The sequence below is a fragment of the Leptodactylus fuscus genome, chromosome 1, assembly GCF_031893055.1.
Source record: "Leptodactylus fuscus isolate aLepFus1 chromosome 1, aLepFus1.hap2, whole genome shotgun sequence".
Classification (NCBI taxonomy): Eukaryota; Metazoa; Chordata; class Amphibia; order Anura; family Leptodactylidae; genus Leptodactylus; species Leptodactylus fuscus.
In genome coordinates, this window is record NC_134265.1 from 94558928 (window position 1) to 94577501 (window position 18574).

The 18574-nt window shown below is 42.8% G+C and overlaps 1 protein-coding gene across 19 annotated transcripts in view; it reads right to left on the minus strand.

Annotated features, from left to right (window-relative positions):
* PITPNM2 (phosphatidylinositol transfer protein membrane associated 2) overlaps positions 1-18574 on the minus strand; it is a 189163-nt gene that overhangs the window by 121626 nt on the left and 48963 nt on the right. The window contains exon 1 of one of the 19 annotated variants that reach the window (XM_075274030.1): positions 15038-15430. The exons of the other annotated variants lie outside the window; for them this stretch is intronic. The gene's annotated coding sequence lies outside the window, so the exon portion shown is untranslated. Of the gene's footprint in view, positions 1-15037; positions 15431-18574 lie in introns of those variants that run through there. 19 annotated transcript variants of the gene reach the window in all.

Genomic DNA, 18574 nt, shown 5'->3' on the forward strand with positions numbered 1-18574 from the left:
TCTGTTGCGGTTTTTTAAATCATAGCCAGAAGTGAATAGAACAGAAGGTAGAAGTATTAGGGTCCATCCACATGGAGGAAAATGGCGCTTTATTTGGCGCTGAATTTTCCACGCTGAAAAAAAAGCCTCCCATTGATTTCAATGGGTTCTGCTAGCTTTTTTTTCCACTAGTGGAATTTTCCTCTAGCAGAAAAAGGAACCCATTGAAGTCAATGGGAGGTTTTTTGGGGTTTTTGGCGCTGAAATTCCACACCAAATTCCTCACCATTTTCCTCTGTGTGAAGGGACACTAAAAGCTTCCTATATATTTACCATTCCTTTTGTAGACATTCTTGGCTTTGGCTACAGAGGGAATGGAAAAAATATAGGAAGTTCTTATACTGCACCCCTCTGCTCAATCTCCTCCTGGTTTAGCTGTTTTTCTGCAATATGGGTGCTTAACCTGAGGCCGGAGCCCTATGTGGCGAAAACGGTTTGCCTGTGGCAAAAATAGCATTTTACAGTCACAGCAAAGCAGATGGGATTCTAGCAAATCCTATCCCCACTTTGCGAAGAAAAAAAACACATTTACAATTACCCCTACTGAAATGATGGCAGTTTCTCTATAGGTATAATTGAAGTAGAAAATACACAGAAGAAACCCATTCATCTGCAATATTTCAGACCTGTGTGTCCTTATCTACATCCCCCTCCTTTTTATTAAAAAACAAACAAAACAAAAACAAATTTAGACTAAACAAAAATTATCACCACCTGGAATCATAAGAATGCTATCAATTATTGCTACATGTAAAGATATGTAAAAAAGGATAAAAATAGAAAAAACAAACAATATAACAGTATTCCTCAAAACCTAGAACACTAGATTTCAAGAAATGGAAAGAAATTACCACATGAATTCCATTTCCAAACAACTGCACAGCTGAATGCTGTAGGAAAGGTACCAAATGGTAGAACAGCCAAAAACCTATCAACTTTGTAAAAGGAATGACACATTTTTCCATAAAAAAAAAGCTTTATTTGGAAAGCAATGCAACACAACACATTATATCAAAAGAAGCGAGAAAATCTATTGCTGATGCAACCAGACTGGGGATTGGGGGGGGAGAGAAAATGTCAAAAACTGGGGAAGGGTGGGGTTGTTCCTGACGCAGCAGGGCTCTACATAATACATACAAACCAGTAGAACTGTAGTATTGGGCATAAAAGAGAAAAAAAGGACAGGGTCACAGAGGCAGAACAGAGACTCTGGAAGGAAGGGGGGGGTTCATAAAATGAGGTATGGAAAGCAGGAGATTAATAAAACATATTCCACAAATGCCACACTTTCTGGTGAGTGCTGTCATCGTGCTGGAGAGCCGCTACCAGGTCCTACATCCCCCTGATATGCAGGATCTCTTGTAGCCAATCTGCTGTGGATGGAATAAAAGGGGGGTGGGGTAGAGTAGACTTCCAGGGAGGGGAAATTATGGAGCTAGCCATGATCAGTAGAAAACCGATTAGTTAACAGAGAAGAGGGGCTGGGTCGTCCTCCAGTTTTACCCCTGTGACTTCCATAATGATCTTGCATACCTCATGCCAAAATGGATGGAGGCCAGACGTGTAGCACTGTGCCCCATCCTGAGGAGTAGTGCCACCACTGAGTGTATACCGTTAGAAAGATGCTATGGAGGACAGAAGGGACTCTGTACCACCTAGAGAGAATCTTGTATTTAGTCTCCTGTGCTTTACATGAGATTTAGAACTTATGGCAGGAGCGTAAGGCAATAGTCAGACGGGAAGATGGTCTCAAGCTCCTTTTGACAGCCACCTACAAACAAAGGCAAGGGAGAGTCAGGGTCTGCGGATAAGAGGTCCTAGATGAGAGAGAGTAGGTGCAAAGGCACCGTACCGTTTACACAGGGCTTCTCAAATTGGTAGAGGGGTGGATGCAGGTTATTTGTTTTCCTAAGGAAGGAATAGAAGTAGTGAAGCTGAAGGTACTGCCAGTGTGCGACCAAAGACTCACTAACTCAGGATAAGGCAGTGGGAGACAGTACTTTAGGAAATGTGAAGAGACACAGATTGACAAGGCGGCCAGGAAGGACATGACACATTTTTACCATTAGATAAGAATGTTGCCACTATCTAGTACATCTATTACAGTTTCTAATGTAATATTAGCATATATAAACATTAAAGATTCTCTTTTAGCCTAAAAACCCATGTTGTAAAAACTCGTTTTTTGCTGCTGTGGGAAAAAAAAAAAAAAAAAAACAAGAGAAAAAAAACAAACAAACCCACACTGCATACTTACATACATTCGGAAACTGGCAGCATCTACCCCAGGGCATTTCCCCGACAGTAACTACAAAGTAAATGAGATTCTAGCTAATCCCATCCACACACCGAAGAAAAAAATCTGCTACAGAAAAACTGCATTTTCAAAAACGCCCGTGTTTTTGAAAATCCGAGCATTTCTATTATACCAGAGGTAACGCTGGTATTTTCCCTATAGGTTAAATAAAAAATAGAAAATCCACTGAGGAAAAACTCAGCAAAAAAACAATTAAAAACGCTGTATATTAAACACACAATGCGTTTTCGCTTCATTTCTCTCTCTCTCCCCCCCCCCCCGCCCCCCACAGCGTTTTTTGTAGCTGTGCCTCACTACACGGGGCCTTAGACCAAGCCCTCATCTCATGCCTCTTCCTTACATCTCAGCTTCACATTTGCATGTTTACACTACTGCTTTTCTCAGCTTTCTTTGGATTATGATAAAAAGCTTCTATTTTTGGAGACTGATGCAAATTAATTAATGTAACAACTTCATTAATTAGCCTCATAATGTGTAGTTTTCTGACTGATATCTATTCCCTCATCTTGTGCGTGACTTTCTGCAGTCAATAAAGTAGTATTTTTTTGCAGCTAATGACCCCAAAATATTTTCTTTGCAGACAACCGTGGGCGAGTTCACTGTGCGATCTTGGTTCTTCCCAGATAGAACACTGACCCACTCATTTCTATCAGCCAATGCACATGACTGTGTATTATACGGTTCCGTGTGTGGGCTGACAGTCCGGGCTGCAAAACTCAGGACAGGTCATATTTCTGTCTGGTTTTGCAGCCATGCTTCCGCGACTCCTATTCATCGAATAAATGGAGTAACATAAGCATTGGCAGCACACAGATGACATCTGTGTGCTGCCCGTGCACCGGCCGTTCCATTCAACCACAGCAAGTGGCAATTCCACAGTCGTTTGCAAGGAGCCTTAGATAGAGATGAACTAAAAAAGGTTTTCCATGCAAAGAAGAGACACTAGAAAACAAGGAGAGTATGTTGTAGCAATATTAGGCTTAGTTGAGATGTGCATTGGTTATCTCTATTGTTCTGCTTGGTTACACTACAATGGAGGCCACAAGGTTTTTATCATGGGGCCCTGCATTTCATTGGACAAAAAAGGCATGCTGCACTATTTCTAGAGATTGTCTTCTGTGGTGGCTGAGTGACCAGCGCTGCAAGGCATCAGTGCTAGAGTCCTGGGTTAGACTCCAGCCAAGGACATCTGCATGGAGTTTGTATGTTCACCCCATGTTTGCATTGGTTCCCTCCGGGTTCTCAGATTTCCTCCCACACCAGCTCATTTCACTGCATTCATTCTGTATAATTTATTGTGCCATTCTTCTGTTCTTACCTTGGCATTTTCATTTCACTGTTTTTATCACTGTTTTAACCCTTCCCATAAACTATTATTCTATGAAGAAGAAAAAAATTATCTTGCACATCTGAGTAGATTTTTTGAGAAAACAGCTGGCAGGTATGTGACCTCAAATTTAAAAAGGGTATTTCTATAGCAACGAGTAGTGACAGCTGTGTGATGGGGGGTAAACCCGCTGGGACTCCTACCAGTTGCAGAATTGGTTTCTTGTGACCCTTAAGCCCTAGACCGCAAGTATGTGGCTGTGGATGCCGAGTATGTGCCCTGTTGTGCCATTCAACATCTAATGCACGGAGGAAGACTGTCAAGTATACCACTTGACTATCTCTGACACTCGCTTAGAGATTCTAGCATACATGCTTGATCGTCACTCCTACTGCTCTTATGGCTGTATGAAGCAGGGGGGGCACAAGACCTCCACTCAGGCTAAGGTCCTAGCAGTTATGGGAAAGTAGTGGTGTGAAGGTGGCCGAATCAGTGGGATAAAGATCTGGACCATTTACTTGGTAATATAGCCTAAATCAAACGTATTCCAGACTGAAATTCACATGAAGTATCTAAAGAATCTAGACAGTAGTTTGTCTTCAAGTTGCTGTTAGTGGAAAACAAATAAGTGAAATGACACCATTTATAACATAAGAGAGCTATTATTTAACCTTGTCTTTGACTAGGGGGCGCTGCCAATGTAAAGAGGAATCAAAGTCTTTCCTAGCCGTAAGGAGAGTTAAAAAGGGCAAACAGTTTCCAACACACATATGAGCTGTGCAGACTTTCCAAATTTAGCTTGACAGAACCACTTGCTGTGGGGACTCGGAATCCAAAATTAATGAAGCACTTTCTTAGTCATAATTTAGCCCTGGTTACAAATAGCATAACATGTGAGATGCATACCTCACAAATACAGTCGACTCTCGATATAACGTATCGGTATATAACGTATATGGGCTATAACGTATATTTTCTCAGGTCCTGACTAATCTACATGTATTTTTATCCCGTTATAACGTAATACGGTTTGTATATAACGTAGCTCTTTTTCGGACCCCGCAGCCAATTGCATGCACTTGACTCTGACAAGTCTCTCACCGCAGTGCCCTCTGGGTAGATTATCTGGAAGCAAGGCGTACGTGTCTCGTGTCGTGTGAAGTTCCGGTTTTCGTTGTTTATTGGCGTCGGAATAACTCCCAAAAAGAGGACTAAGCTTACTGTGCAACAGAAGGTAAGTCTGACATGGAGTTGCACACTGGTAAAGATCGTTTTGTGTCAATTGCATCGCGATTTCATTACATGTCTTTTCTCATCGATCAGGTTGAAAACATACGGGAGTTGGAAGGCAACTCTAGCCTCAGACAGACAGATCTATCTAATGCTATCGTGAATAACGTATTCGGGGTCTGACACCGTGAAATACATTATATATTTTCCCGGTCCCGACAATACGTTAGATCGAGAGTCTACTGTAAATAAATAAAAGGACATATATATGTTTTTTTTCCTTCCCCTGGATCAACACTGTAGGGATTATAGGGTTATAGGTTGGACTTGATGGACTAATGTCTTTATACAACCTCATCTACTATATGTAACTATATATATATATATATATATATATATATATATATATATATATATATATATATATATATATACACACACATACAAAAATGAAAACAAACGGAAGGAAAACTTTGCAAATTAGATCCACTTCTGCCTTTTCTAAGGATTTTTCTTATATTAAAGTGATCTCTATGTAAAGGGATTGCCCATCTGCTTGGCATTAAACTGCTCTGCTTAAACACATGTGAATGCAGCCTGAAAATGAAACATATATAGGACATGGAGGACTAGAGTTTCAGAAACATCAGAGCAGGCTGCGCTACACTGTTCCTGTAAATCACAGTTACAGAAACAGAGCAGCTCTGCGTGCTATGGTGTTACTGGGGCTCCCAGGTTACAGAAACTGCGTACCACAGTGAGCTGATCATTCGCTTCTGTAAGAGTTATGGAAGAAGCATAATAAAGCCATAACTCTCAGCCTAGAGGTTAGGGAATCACAACTCAGTTGTTTTGATGGGCACAAAGGAGACCTACCTAATAGTGAGCCGGAAACAAATGCAATGCCTGACCAGTATTTACGGGGGGGGGGGAGAATGCATACAAAGAATGAAATGCAACACACAATTCCATATTGGTTGCCCGTTATGAATGGCAGGCTCAGAATCGTATGGTAAACTATTAACTAACAGTAGCTTGTTAACTCGATATACTGATAAAATGGTACATGTCACCATCACGGATTGTAATCCCCAAAAGTGAGATTGCTCTAGCATCAGTTCCTAGAACACCATAATATGCCATATATTTCCCTGTATTCTTATGTAAAGCAGGAGATAACAAATCATTATGTCACAATACAGTACTACTTGTGCTAGGTGACAGACTCATCTTTGCTATATCTACACTAAGAAATAAGTGCATTCTAATACAAATATAAAGACAAGTAATCTGGGTCTTGAAAAGATGTACTGCATGTACTGTGATCTGCCAACTCCCATCACTGCCAGGGTAAATGGAAATCTTATCCTTTGCAGTTATTTGCCTTTTTCTTCAGTGTGCATGGAACATGCAAATAAGAAAGAATAAAATTGAAGAGGACCATTGTGGAGCGTAATGTAAATGATGTCTTATGTGTGACAGCACTAAATCAGGATACATTTGCTGTAATCTTCTAGCAATAAAAATGGTACTAATCTCTTCCAAGACAGCAATTCTTAGAATGTAGAACCGTCGTAATGGACTCAGACTTCCCTCAATATGGACTCCTTTACTTATATTGGATACCAACAATTTTTTTCTTTACTCTCTCTAATTAGAATATATATTATTTGTAATGATACAAAGCATTGACACTGTGTACTGCAAAAATTGGTATAACCCATGAGTGAGAGGAAAGAGAATGCATCCAGGGATTGGGGATAGCTAAGCCACCATATGTTTTAGGCTACTGAAGTGTTTCCAGACTGATCCACGGAAAACCTCCTTTCCAAGTAAGATATCTAAAGATGCCATTAAATTTATAGAATATACGTAACAGAGAATTACCATATTTTTCGGACTATAAGACGCACCTAGGTTTTAGAGGAAAAAAAATTTGAAGCAAAAACTGGTAAAATATTTAATATATGGGAGTTGTAGTTTTGCAACAGCTGCAAGGCCACATTGACAGGTGACCCTGCAGCTGTACGGGGATGCATAGAGTGTTTTTTTTTTGCGGGGCCAGATGTACTTTTTAGTTATACCATTTTGGGGAATGTCTATTTCTTAGATCACCTTGTATTGAAAAAAAAACAGGAGGTGATTTAGAACTTTTATTTATTTCATATTTTTAAAGCTTTTTTTTTTTTTTTTTTTTTTTTTAACTATTTTATTCCCCCCCAGGGGCTTGAACCTGCGGTCACTTGATTGCAAGTCCCATAGACGGCAATACAACTGTATTGCCGTCTATGGGACATTCTGTATATTAGTATTACGGCGGCTGGTCATAGACCCAGCCGCAATACTAATATAGCAGTGACAGGCCTGGGAGCCTCATTAGGCTCCCGGCTGTCACCCGAACAGGTCGGCTCCTGCGATATCGCCGCGCAGGAGCCGGCCTGCAACTTCACAGGTACGGGGCCGGTGGGGACCGGCCCCGGGGGAGAAGGGGCCACCGATACTGACCCGGCATCCGCTGTACTAGAGAGGCGGATGCCGGCGAGGGATAGACGCTGGCACAGGTGCTGGGGCCTGAGACATCGCTCCTCTGCCCTGCATGAAGCCAGCGGCGGGGGGACGGAGGAGCGGAATAGCATCACCGCTGCTGGCTTCATGCAGGGCAGAGGAGCGCAGCGATGTCGCAGGCCCCGGCACCTGTGATGGCGTCTATCACTTGCTGGCTTCCGCCTCTCTATTACAGCGGATACCAGGCGCCACATTCAGACTATAAGACGCACCTTTCTTTTCCCCCAAAATTATAGTCCGAAAAATACGGTATGTAAGATATAATGTAAAGAATCTATGGTATAAATATCCTGACCAGATCTACTCGGCAACAACGCTAAGGGGGCACTTACTTCAAGCTGCTGTTTTAAGATGGAGTTGAACCATCAGAGAGTCCACATTAAGAATCTCAAAATCCCCTAATTCTAGCTGAAATATGGATACCTAAAGCCTTTTCTAATCCAATAATGTAGCAATGGTCCTGAATAAGAAATGCAGACTCCCTTTAAACAAATGCTTTCTATCTTTCCTAGTTTTGTAGCATTTTTCACATGATTTTGGGGCAGCTTCTTTTGGATTCATATATCTATAGGATACTTATTCCTGTTATAATGCATTTATTTGGGAAAGTCTTAAGATATTTGAATGAAACTGGGAAACCATTTTAATACACAATGCTCATATGTAGCAGTAGAACTTTGGGTATTTGTAGCTGGGCGATGCCCAAAAGTAGTAGCACACATTTCCTACAGAGTATGTTACTAGTATGTCCAATAAAACTCATGCTACCAGCAAGGAAGCGAAAGATTAAAAAAAATGTATCCCCAGGTGTTTATTTGCATGACATGCCTATGTTTTTGTGAGACTTTCTTAAACTAATGCAAAACATACAAGAATTGACAGGTTTGACAAGTATAAATGCAAATGCCTAAAGAAAGCACAGACTGTGTCCAGATGTTTTAGATCTTTGCAAATGATATTTTTAAGAATACTTATTCTAATGGCTTAATTCTAGTAGTTTAACACATAACAGGGTCTTTGTTTTAAAATGGAAAATCGCAAGCTTCTAATATAAAGATGTATTGTTCCTCTATGTGGGAGCAACAGAGGTGAAGAGGCTTTTAGTTTCCAAAGTAACACCTTTTATTTCTCTATTTTTAGCTTTGGTCTGGTGGTGCGCATTTCCCTAAGAATTCTAGGAAAAGAAAGATTATCAAATCATTAGATAGTTCGGGAAGTTGGAGACATTTGTTCATGTAAGAGCTAAATATATAATGCCTTGAATAACCAGACGTAAGGTTATAAAGTAGGGGCTCTACTTTTCGTTTGTGTTCATAAATGAGGCAGTGATCTCAAGTGCTTTGGATGATCCAGACCCATAACTCAATGTAGTCTGTCTGGGACCAAGGTGGTCACTGCTGTCATTGTCATTGCATTGCTCCTATAGCAGAGCAGTCTGGGACAAGACCCTATAGGGTAAATATGTTCCTTAAGTAGGTGGGTGAACAAATGGAGTCTACAAATGCCAAAACACTACAATGAACCAAGAGTCCCTATGTGGTGTCTGCTAGTAAGGTACAGTCCAATTCACCTGAATGACACTGAGCAGAGACAACTCATGATAACAAGGAAATAATCTTAGTCTTGACCAAGTAGATATTTACTGAAGTGTTGCAGAAACTCTGGCTTCTGAAATTGTCCTTTGTATGTATATTCTGTTTTAAGACTTTTTCGTGAATAAATATGGAAAAATCTTGGCAATTTTTTTTTTGTGAATATGCAAATCAGCTCTTTGGAGCAAGGAGGGAGTTAGCGTTGCTTCCAAGAGGGCAGTATCCCACAACTCTTTGTCACCCTCAATCCCTGCTCGGATTGAAAGCACCAAGCAGTTTGTGGCTAACCTCCAATGCCCCAAGCTGTGTTGCATTCACCGCCTCATTTTCAGCATATGTAAAGTACAGCTGTGAAGCTTGCCTGATCCGAGTCACATGAACTGCGCATATGCAGAAAATATGAGCAGGGATGAGCAACAAGTCAGGGGGAGATTACATTCAGCAAAAGTATATACAGAAAGATCGACATTAGAGATGAGCGAACAGTGTTCTATCGAACACATGTTCGATCGGATATCAGGGTGTTCGCCATGTTCGAATCGAATCGAACACCACGTGGTAAAGTGCGCCAAAATTCGATTCCCCTCCCACCTTCCCTGGCGCCTTTTTTGCACCAATAACAGCGCAGGGGAGGTGGGACAGGAACTACGACACTGGGGGCATTGAAAAAAATTGGAAAAAGTCATTGGCTGCCGAAATCAGGTGACCTCCATTTTAGACGAATAGTGGATTTCAAATCCGGGTCATATGAGAATGTGAACTTTGTGACTATGAGACAGGGATAGCTGTACAGGCAGGGATAGCTAGGGATAACCTTTATTTAGGGGGGAATGTTATTAAAAATAACTTTTTGGGGCTCTATCGGGTGTGTAATTGTGATTTTTGTGAGATAAACTTTTTCCCATAGGGATGCATTGGCCAGCGCTGATTGGCCGAATTCCGTACTCTGGCCAATCAGCGCTGGCCAATGCATTCTATTAGCTTGATGAAGCAGAGTGTGCACAAGGGTTCAAGCGCACCCTCGGCTCTGATGTAGCAGAGCCGAGGCTGCACAAGGGTTCAAGCGCACCCTCGGCTCTGATGTAGGAGAGCCGAGGGTGCACTTGAACCCTTGTGCACCCTCAGCTCTGCTACATCAGAGCCGAGGGTGCGCTTGAACCCTTGTGCACACTCTGCTTCATCAAGCTAATAGAATGCATTGGCCAGCGCTGATTGGCCAATGTATTCTATTAGCCTGATGAAGTAGAGCTGAATGTGTGTGCTAAGCACACACATTCAGCTCTACTTCATCGGGCTAATAGAATGCATTGGCCAGCGCTGATTGGCCAGAGTACGGAACTCGACCAATCAGCGCTGGCTCTGCTGGAGGAGGCGGAGTCTAAGATCGCTCCACACCAGTCTCCATTCAGGTCCGACCTTAGACTCCGCCTCCTCCGGCAGAGCCAGCGCTGATTGGCCGAAGGCTGGCCAATGCATTCCTATGCGAATGCAGAGACTTAGCAGTGCTGAGTCAGTTTTGCTCAACTACACATCTGATGCACACTCGGCACTGCTACATCAGATGTAGCAATCTGATGTAGCAGAGCCGAGGGTGCACTAGAACCCCTGTGCAAACTCAGTTCACGCTAATAGAATGCATTGGCCAGCGCTGATTGGCCAATGCATTCTATTAGCCCGATGAAGTAGAGCTGAATGTGTGTGCTAAGCACACACATTCAGCACTGCTTCATCAAGCCAATACAATGCATTAGCCAGTGCTGATTGGCCAGAGTACGGAATTCGGCCAATCAGCGCTGGCTCTGCTGGAGGAGGCGGAGTCTAAGGTCGGACCTGAATGGAGACTGGTGTGGAGCGATCTTAGACTCCGCCTCCTCCAGCAGAGCCAGCGCTGATTGGTCGAGTTCCGTACTCTGGCCAATCAGCGCTGGCCAATGCATTCTATTAGCCCGATGAAGTAGAGCTGAATGTGTGTGCTTAGCACACACATTCAGCTCTACTTCATCAGGCTAATAGAATACATTGGCCAATCAGCGCTGGCCAATGCATTCTATTAGCTTGATGAAGCAGAGTGTGCACAAGGGTTCAAGCGCACCCTCGGCTCTGATGTAGCAGAGCTGAGGGTGCACAAGGGTTCAAGTGCACCCTCGGCTCTCCTACATCAGAGCCGAGGGTGCGCTTGAACCCTTGTGCACACTCTGCTTCATCAAGCTAATAGAATGCATTGGCCAGCACTGATTGGCCAGAGTACGGAATTCGGCCAATCAGCGCTGGCCAATGCATTCTATTAGCCCGATGAAGTAGAGCTGAATGTGTGTGCTAAGCACACACATTCAGCACTGCTTCATCACGCCAATACAATGCATTAGCCAGTGCTGATTGGCCAGAGTACGGAATTCGGCCAATCAGCGCTGGCTCTGCTGGAGGAGGCGGAGTCTAAGATCGCTCCACACCAGTCTCCATTCAGGTCCGACCTTAGACTCCGCCTCCTCCAGCAGAGCCAGCGCTGATTGGTCGAGTTCCGTACTCTGGCCAATCAGCGCTGGCCAATGCATTCTATTAGCCCGATGAAGTAGAGCTGAATGTGTGTGCTTAGCACACACATTCAGCTCTACTTCATCGGGCTAATAGAATGCATTGGCCAGCGCTGATTGGCCGAATTCCGTACTCTGGCCAATCAGCACTGGCTAATGCATTGTATTGGCTTGATGAAGCAGTGCTGAATGTGTGTGCTTAGCACACACATTCAGCTCTACTTCATCGGGCTAATAGAATGCATTGGCCAATCAGCGCTGGCCAATGCATTCTATTAGCGTGAACTGAGTTTGCACAGGGGTTCTAGTGCACCCTCGGCTCTGCTACATCAGATTGCTACATCTGATGTAGCAGTGCCGAGTGTGCATCAGATGTGTAGTTGAGCAAAACTGACTCAGCACTGCTAAGTCTGCATTCGCATAGGAATGCATTGGCCAGCCTTCGGCCAATCAGCGCTGGCTCTGCCGGAGGAGGCGGAGTCTAAGGTCGGACCTGAATGGAGACTGGTGTGGAGCGACCTTAGACTCCGCCTCCTCCAGCAGAGCCAGCGCTGATTGGCCGAATTCCGTACTCTGGCCAATCAGCACTGGCTAATGCATTGTATTGGCTTGATGAAGCAGTGCTGAATGTGTGTGCTTAGCACACACATTCAGCTCTACTTCATCGGGCTAATAGAATGCATTGGCCAGCGCTGATTGGCCGAATTCCGTACTCTGGCCAATCAGCACTGGCTAATGCATTGTATTGGCTTGATGAAGCAGTGCTGAATGTGTGTGCTTAGCACACACATTCAGCTCTACTTCATCGGGCTAATAGAATGCATTGGCCAATCAGCGCTGGCCAATGCATTCTATTAGCGTGAACTGAGTTTGCACAGGGGTTCTAGTGCACCCTCGGCTCTGCTACATCAGATTGCTACATCTGATGTAGCAGTGCCGAGTGTGCATCAGATGTGTAGTTGAGCAAAACTGACTCAGCACTGCTAAGTCTGCATTCGCATAGGAATGCATTGGCCAGCCTTCGGCCAATCAGCGCTGGCTCTGCCGGAGGAGGCGGAGTCTAAGGTCGGACCTGAATGGAGACTGGTGTGGAGCGATATTAGACTCCGCCTCCTCCAGCAGAGCCAGCGCTGATTGGCCAGAGTACGGAACTCGACCAATCAGCACTGGCCAATGCATTTCTATGGGGAAAAGTTAGCTTGCGAAAATCGCAAACTGACAGGGATTTCCATGAAATAAAGTGACTTTTATGCCCCCAGACATGCTTCCCCTGCTGTCCCAGTGTCATTCCAGGGTGTTGGTATCATTTCCTGGGGTGTCATAGTGGACTTGGTGACCCTCCAGACACGAATTTGGGTTTCCCCCTTAACGAGTTTATGTTCCCCATAGACTATAATGGGGTTCGAAACCCATTCGAACACTCGAACAGTGAGCGGCTGTTCGAATCGAATTTCGAACCTCGAACATTTTAGTGTTCGCTCATCTCTAATCGACATCACTCCAGGGACGAAAATTTAAGATTTAACTTTTAATCCATACCGATATTAAAATGCAACAAAAATACAGAAAAGGAGTGAAAAAAAACCAGAAAAAAAACACATTAAAAAACACCAGTGATGCCGATCTTTCTATATATACTTTTGTTGATTGTTTCCATGCTCCTTGGGCCATGAAGCTAATCGTGCACCCCGAAGAGGACATTGTTTATTCAGAGCTTATGTGAGCTCCAAACTTTTTTATTATGGAGATTACATTCAGTGTTACCTCTGTTGAGCCCCAGTAACGCCCTTATAGGTTCTAAAACTAATTTACATATTTACAAAAACAAACATATCTCAGCAACAGAGACACAAGAGAATATCGTTTGGTTCAAATGACCCATCAATCTGTGTGACTACACTGATCAACACACGGTTCTGCTGACAGATTCCCTTTAAACAGATTGTTCAGAATTACAAAAACTTAGTACCCTACTTGTCCACTGGTAGTGTGTGGTACTGCAGCTCAGCCATTTTTATTACAATGGATATTCAGCTGCAATACCAGACATATCCCAGAGATGCTGTTTTTAGCAAACTAAAAACAAACTAAAAACAACCCCAAAACATCAATACATTTTTAATCCTGCAGAACCCATTTAACAAGCAGTCAAAAGCAACTTAATATTACCAGCATTAAACCTCCACCACAAAACTCAAGGCTGGGGCTTTACCATACCTCTGCATGGCCCTGATTTTCTCTTAGCCATAATGGGTATGCAGTTAAAAAGGAAAAAACAAAACAAAAACAAAACCACCACTATACAAAGTATCTACGTGATTACATAGGGTCCAACACTTTATGAAGCACAATTCTGCCAAAGTGATCAGCATTTATAATTTCACCACAGAAGATAATGCGGTTATTATATTTATTTAGTTTTTAGCAAAGGGGCAGTTTCACAGTACAAACAGCATACACAGTAAGGACACCCCCACATGGGACAACTGCACATGGGAACCCTCCACTGCTAATTTTTCATCAGAGGCAATTTTTCATTCCACCATGGATTTCATAGGGCAATAACTTTAAATAGAAATACAAGACACCATAGACTAATTTACAGTGCAAGTTTTCTGTGCAACTCATGGATGAGAGAAGTATATTATCTGCCATGCCTGTATTTATATGAAGCGGGCATATAAAGAGCACATCATTACTAAGCATTGTGGTCATCTTTTATCACAAATATATTTTGGTATCAGATGCAAGTCCTGAGCACAACCCCCCTCCCCCCATTTGTGAAGTAATTTGATGAGACTTTACATAAGCAGACCAATCGACTCCATAGAACAGGAAGACAAAACCGAACTAGCAATGTAGGCCCCATCAAGTAATTAAACAGCAAAAATTTTACTAAATCAATGAGAATCACAGGAAAAGACAGAAAATGGAATCTTAATTGAGAGGCATGTTGTTCAAATCAATATGTGGTGAAGAATTCTGTACAGAGGCAATATGGCATGGTCCGTGTATAAATTCAGACAAACTCAAACAGGGGGGGTTAATAAGAAAAAAAAACCACAAGGATGTGTCCTTTATGTGCTCACTGTGATAGGCTTTAAAGCACCCCGGAGCTGGTGCACAGGCCTGGAGCTCATTGCTCTGGTAGCACAGAAGGTTTCAGTCTGCAGTTTCAGTGCAATGAAGCACATATAACTTAGTAATTATTCACTGCAATGGCTACACAGGCCCGAGGAGATTAAATAGAATTAGATCTGGGGTAGCTTTAAGCAAAGGGTTAACATTCTCTGTAAACAGAAAAGGGGGCGCACATTGATACACATATGTACATAGAGAATGACATTCCACCTCTCCATGCCGGCCACTCCTGGCTGCACAAGAATTAATGAATGTATGACTAAGCATGGCTAATCTTAGGTTACCAAAGCATTACCTTGAGTGTGTCAGGCTAATGCACCTCATGGGGTGCACCCAATCCTCTGCTGCAGGCTTCCCCGTCATCACTTGTCATTCTTGCCTTTGCTGCCCATCAGGCGTGAGGAGCATAAAGATCCGTGCAAGCCACAGAGGATGTAAGAGCCATGTTCAAAAATAGAGACAGAGAAGGAGGGAAGGGGGAAAAAATTGATTCTCTTTTCTCATCTCCTGAAAACCATAGAGCTAAGTTGCCATGGAGAAAAGAGATGAGGCTGAAGAAGATGCGGGGATATGGCAGAGTTACACAGCAGCCATCAGACATATCCTGTACCGTGATGCAAATGTAGAGCTTGTGGACACTGTGACTAATAGCAGATGGACGCAGATGAATGCCGCTTCTTACCCGCTCTGCTGAACAGAAGAAGCTGGGAAAACATTGCACCAAAAAGGGAACACCTTCTGCATAGCTATAGCAGGGAGACATGCAGTACAGCATGTTAGTCAACACTAGGATTCTCTAGAGTTCAAGAAAAAATAAAAACCTTATTAAAATAATATTCACGAGATGAACCAGCATTATATCTAGATCAGAGCTTTATTTCATGTCTGCTCTAATCTAATGTATTGATCTGACATTTCTACAAAGTCCCACCGACTGCCTCAGTTCTCAATTGAAATAAATACTTCTACGTTGACAACATACAATTGTTAAAGGGTCAAAAACTCTCAAAAATAATACCAGAATGTAATATTAAAAAGATTTTTCAGGCTGTTTAGTCACTACACAGAGTACAGAGTTACTGCCTAGCTAGGCCTGGGTGATTAATCCAAAAATAACCGAAAAGCAGCTCAATGAATCGTGGACTCGCTCACGCCGCCGAATATTTCAATCGCTTTGTATACAGTATATGCCACCCTGCCTCACACTGTCATTGGCTAAAGAATATGTCACCAAGTGTATGACATCCTAATCAGGATTGCTAATGCGAACAAACTGAAATTCAGCGTGGCGTAAACAGGGAGCTTAGCATGTAAAAAGGGAAGCGTCCCACTGTATGACTACATATTGGGAGAGAGAGAGAACTTTCGGCTCTCCAGCTGCTGTGAAACTGCAACTCCCAACATGCTCCATTCACTTCCATGGGAGTTCCAAGAACAGCAGAGCCAGTATGCATGCTGGGAGTTGTAGTTTTGCAACAGCTGAAGAGCCAAAGGTTCCCTACTCCTGCTCTACACTATGCAGATTTATTTTTTCCCCTCAAGTGGATGGAGTGCTGCGGGGCAGTTTCACATGCTCTGATGTTGTCTTGCCCTGTGGTCTCTGTCCATGGTTCTGTAGATAGATACTCTTGAAGTAATAGAAGGCTGGTAATTGACATCGCCACCTTTTACAACCTATAGTATACAACAGTCTCATCTTATCTTAAAAGTTTTAATTATTATAGCACAATTTTACAGCAAAATATATTACTAGCTAAGGGGGGGAACTGCACCCTTCCTTTTTTACTGCCACGGTAATGTCTACATGACTGTTTGTATGAAAAGATTAATGCTATGTTTTCCCCAGGGCAAGTAGCATGGCAAAGATCAGAAATGATGTCCAATGTAAACTGGTTCCTAATCATTGCTATACATAAAGCCAATGCAAGTACTATTGTCCAGGAATAAACACATTGTGTATTTCCATACAGTCTATATTTGTTGGTGGTACAACCACTGTTAAATGATTTTAGATGGCATACAATAGATGTGATGACCCAAACTAGTATTGGCTACCCAATAATTAGGAAAGAAACTTCAATAAACAGTAGTTACTAATAACAGCCCCATGATAGATTAGCCTTAAAGGTATGACAGTAATTGGAAACTAAAGGTGATTAAAGCTGATAAATTGGCCAACCACTCTTAAATCCATATAGTGCAAAATCATCCCAGACTCTGCAAGGGGCACGAAATTCTACTCTAAGTGCCCTAATGAATAATTTAAGAGCCCTCTTCCACCTCACAGGGTAAATCAACTGCCAAAAACCCACAATGCTAACTAAACCAACATATTGCAATTATACCAGAACAATAAATTATTGTTATTAAACAATATTTGATTATACCAAATGAAAAACCTCAAAAACAGAAAATACTAGTTCTCAAAACATTTATCCAATCTCAATGGTTATCATGGGGAAATAATGTGGCTCCAGTGTGTGTTGGTAAAGAGTGGCACCATAGCAGAGTTACAAAAATACACAATTATGGCACAATGAGTACTTTGTCCTGGTACAGTGGCACCATAAAAATTCATGGTGTCTGGATACCAGGAATAGCAGAGGGAGGCTCCAAACTTAAAAATCTTAGCCAAATAGAAATTCTGGTCTCCATATTTATTTTATATATAATGAATTAGCATAAACTGAAGACTCTGAGATCCACAGTCACACAACCGAGTTAAACTCTGGCAACATTTACCAGCCTGAAAAGTATGCTGCGAGAGCAACTCCTAGCAGTATAGGTACTATAGCTACTAGAATCTTTGATGCTAGGATTCCCTGCCTTCCAGTGACAGTAATGTTCCGTACGACACAGTCTAGTCACATTAATGTGACCACTAGTGTTGAGCGAATAGTATTCGTAGAATACCTCGCCAGCATAGGAATGTGTGTAATCGGCCGAACACCAAGGGGTTAAACGCATCGAATCTTCGAAGCGTTTAACCCCTTGGTGTCCGGCCGATTACATGCATTCCTATGCCGGCGAGGTATTCGACGAATACTATTCGCTCAACACTAGTGACCACCTGTCAAAATCCAGAATAAGCACCTTTCACAGAGTGGACCGCTGCGAGACGTGCAGGAAGAGAGGGGATGTTGTGATGATGTTCACTGGGATGTTGAGCCATGCAGACTCCATTGCCGTGGCCAGCTACGCTAGGTTACGCGGTTGAGCATCCATGGTGCGAACAACCCGATCGAGGTGGTCCCACAGATTCTCGATTGGGTTCAAGTCCGGGGAATTTGCTAGCCAAGGGAGTATGGTAAACTCATCCTGGTGCTCCTCGAACCACGCACGTACACTGTGAGCTTTATGACACGTCGCATTGTCCTGCTGATAGATGCCATCATCCTGAGGAAAAACATTTCGCATGTAGGGGTGAACATGGTCCACAAAGATAGATGCATACTTGTGTTGATCCATTGTGCCTTCCACAATGATGAGTGCACACAGACGGCTGATGACACGTGCCTTCTGCGATTGGTTATTTAAGGTTTACGTCAAAAGTAGGCGGTGGTCACATTAATGTGACTGGACTGTGTATAACCAGTGCAGAGACACCTGGCATCAAAAATACCTATACTGCTAGGAGTCCCTCTCCCACCATACTGTTCAGGCTAAAAAAAATCTGGAGAACCCATGGACCAAGTTTCACAACTGAAACTTTCTCATGTGAATGTCGGCTAAGACCCAGCAATTTGCTGGTTTGTACAGCGTGCAAGGACGCTATGGCTATAGTCATACAAATCGAAAAGCTGGGCATTACATGGATGTTTTAAAAAGTCAA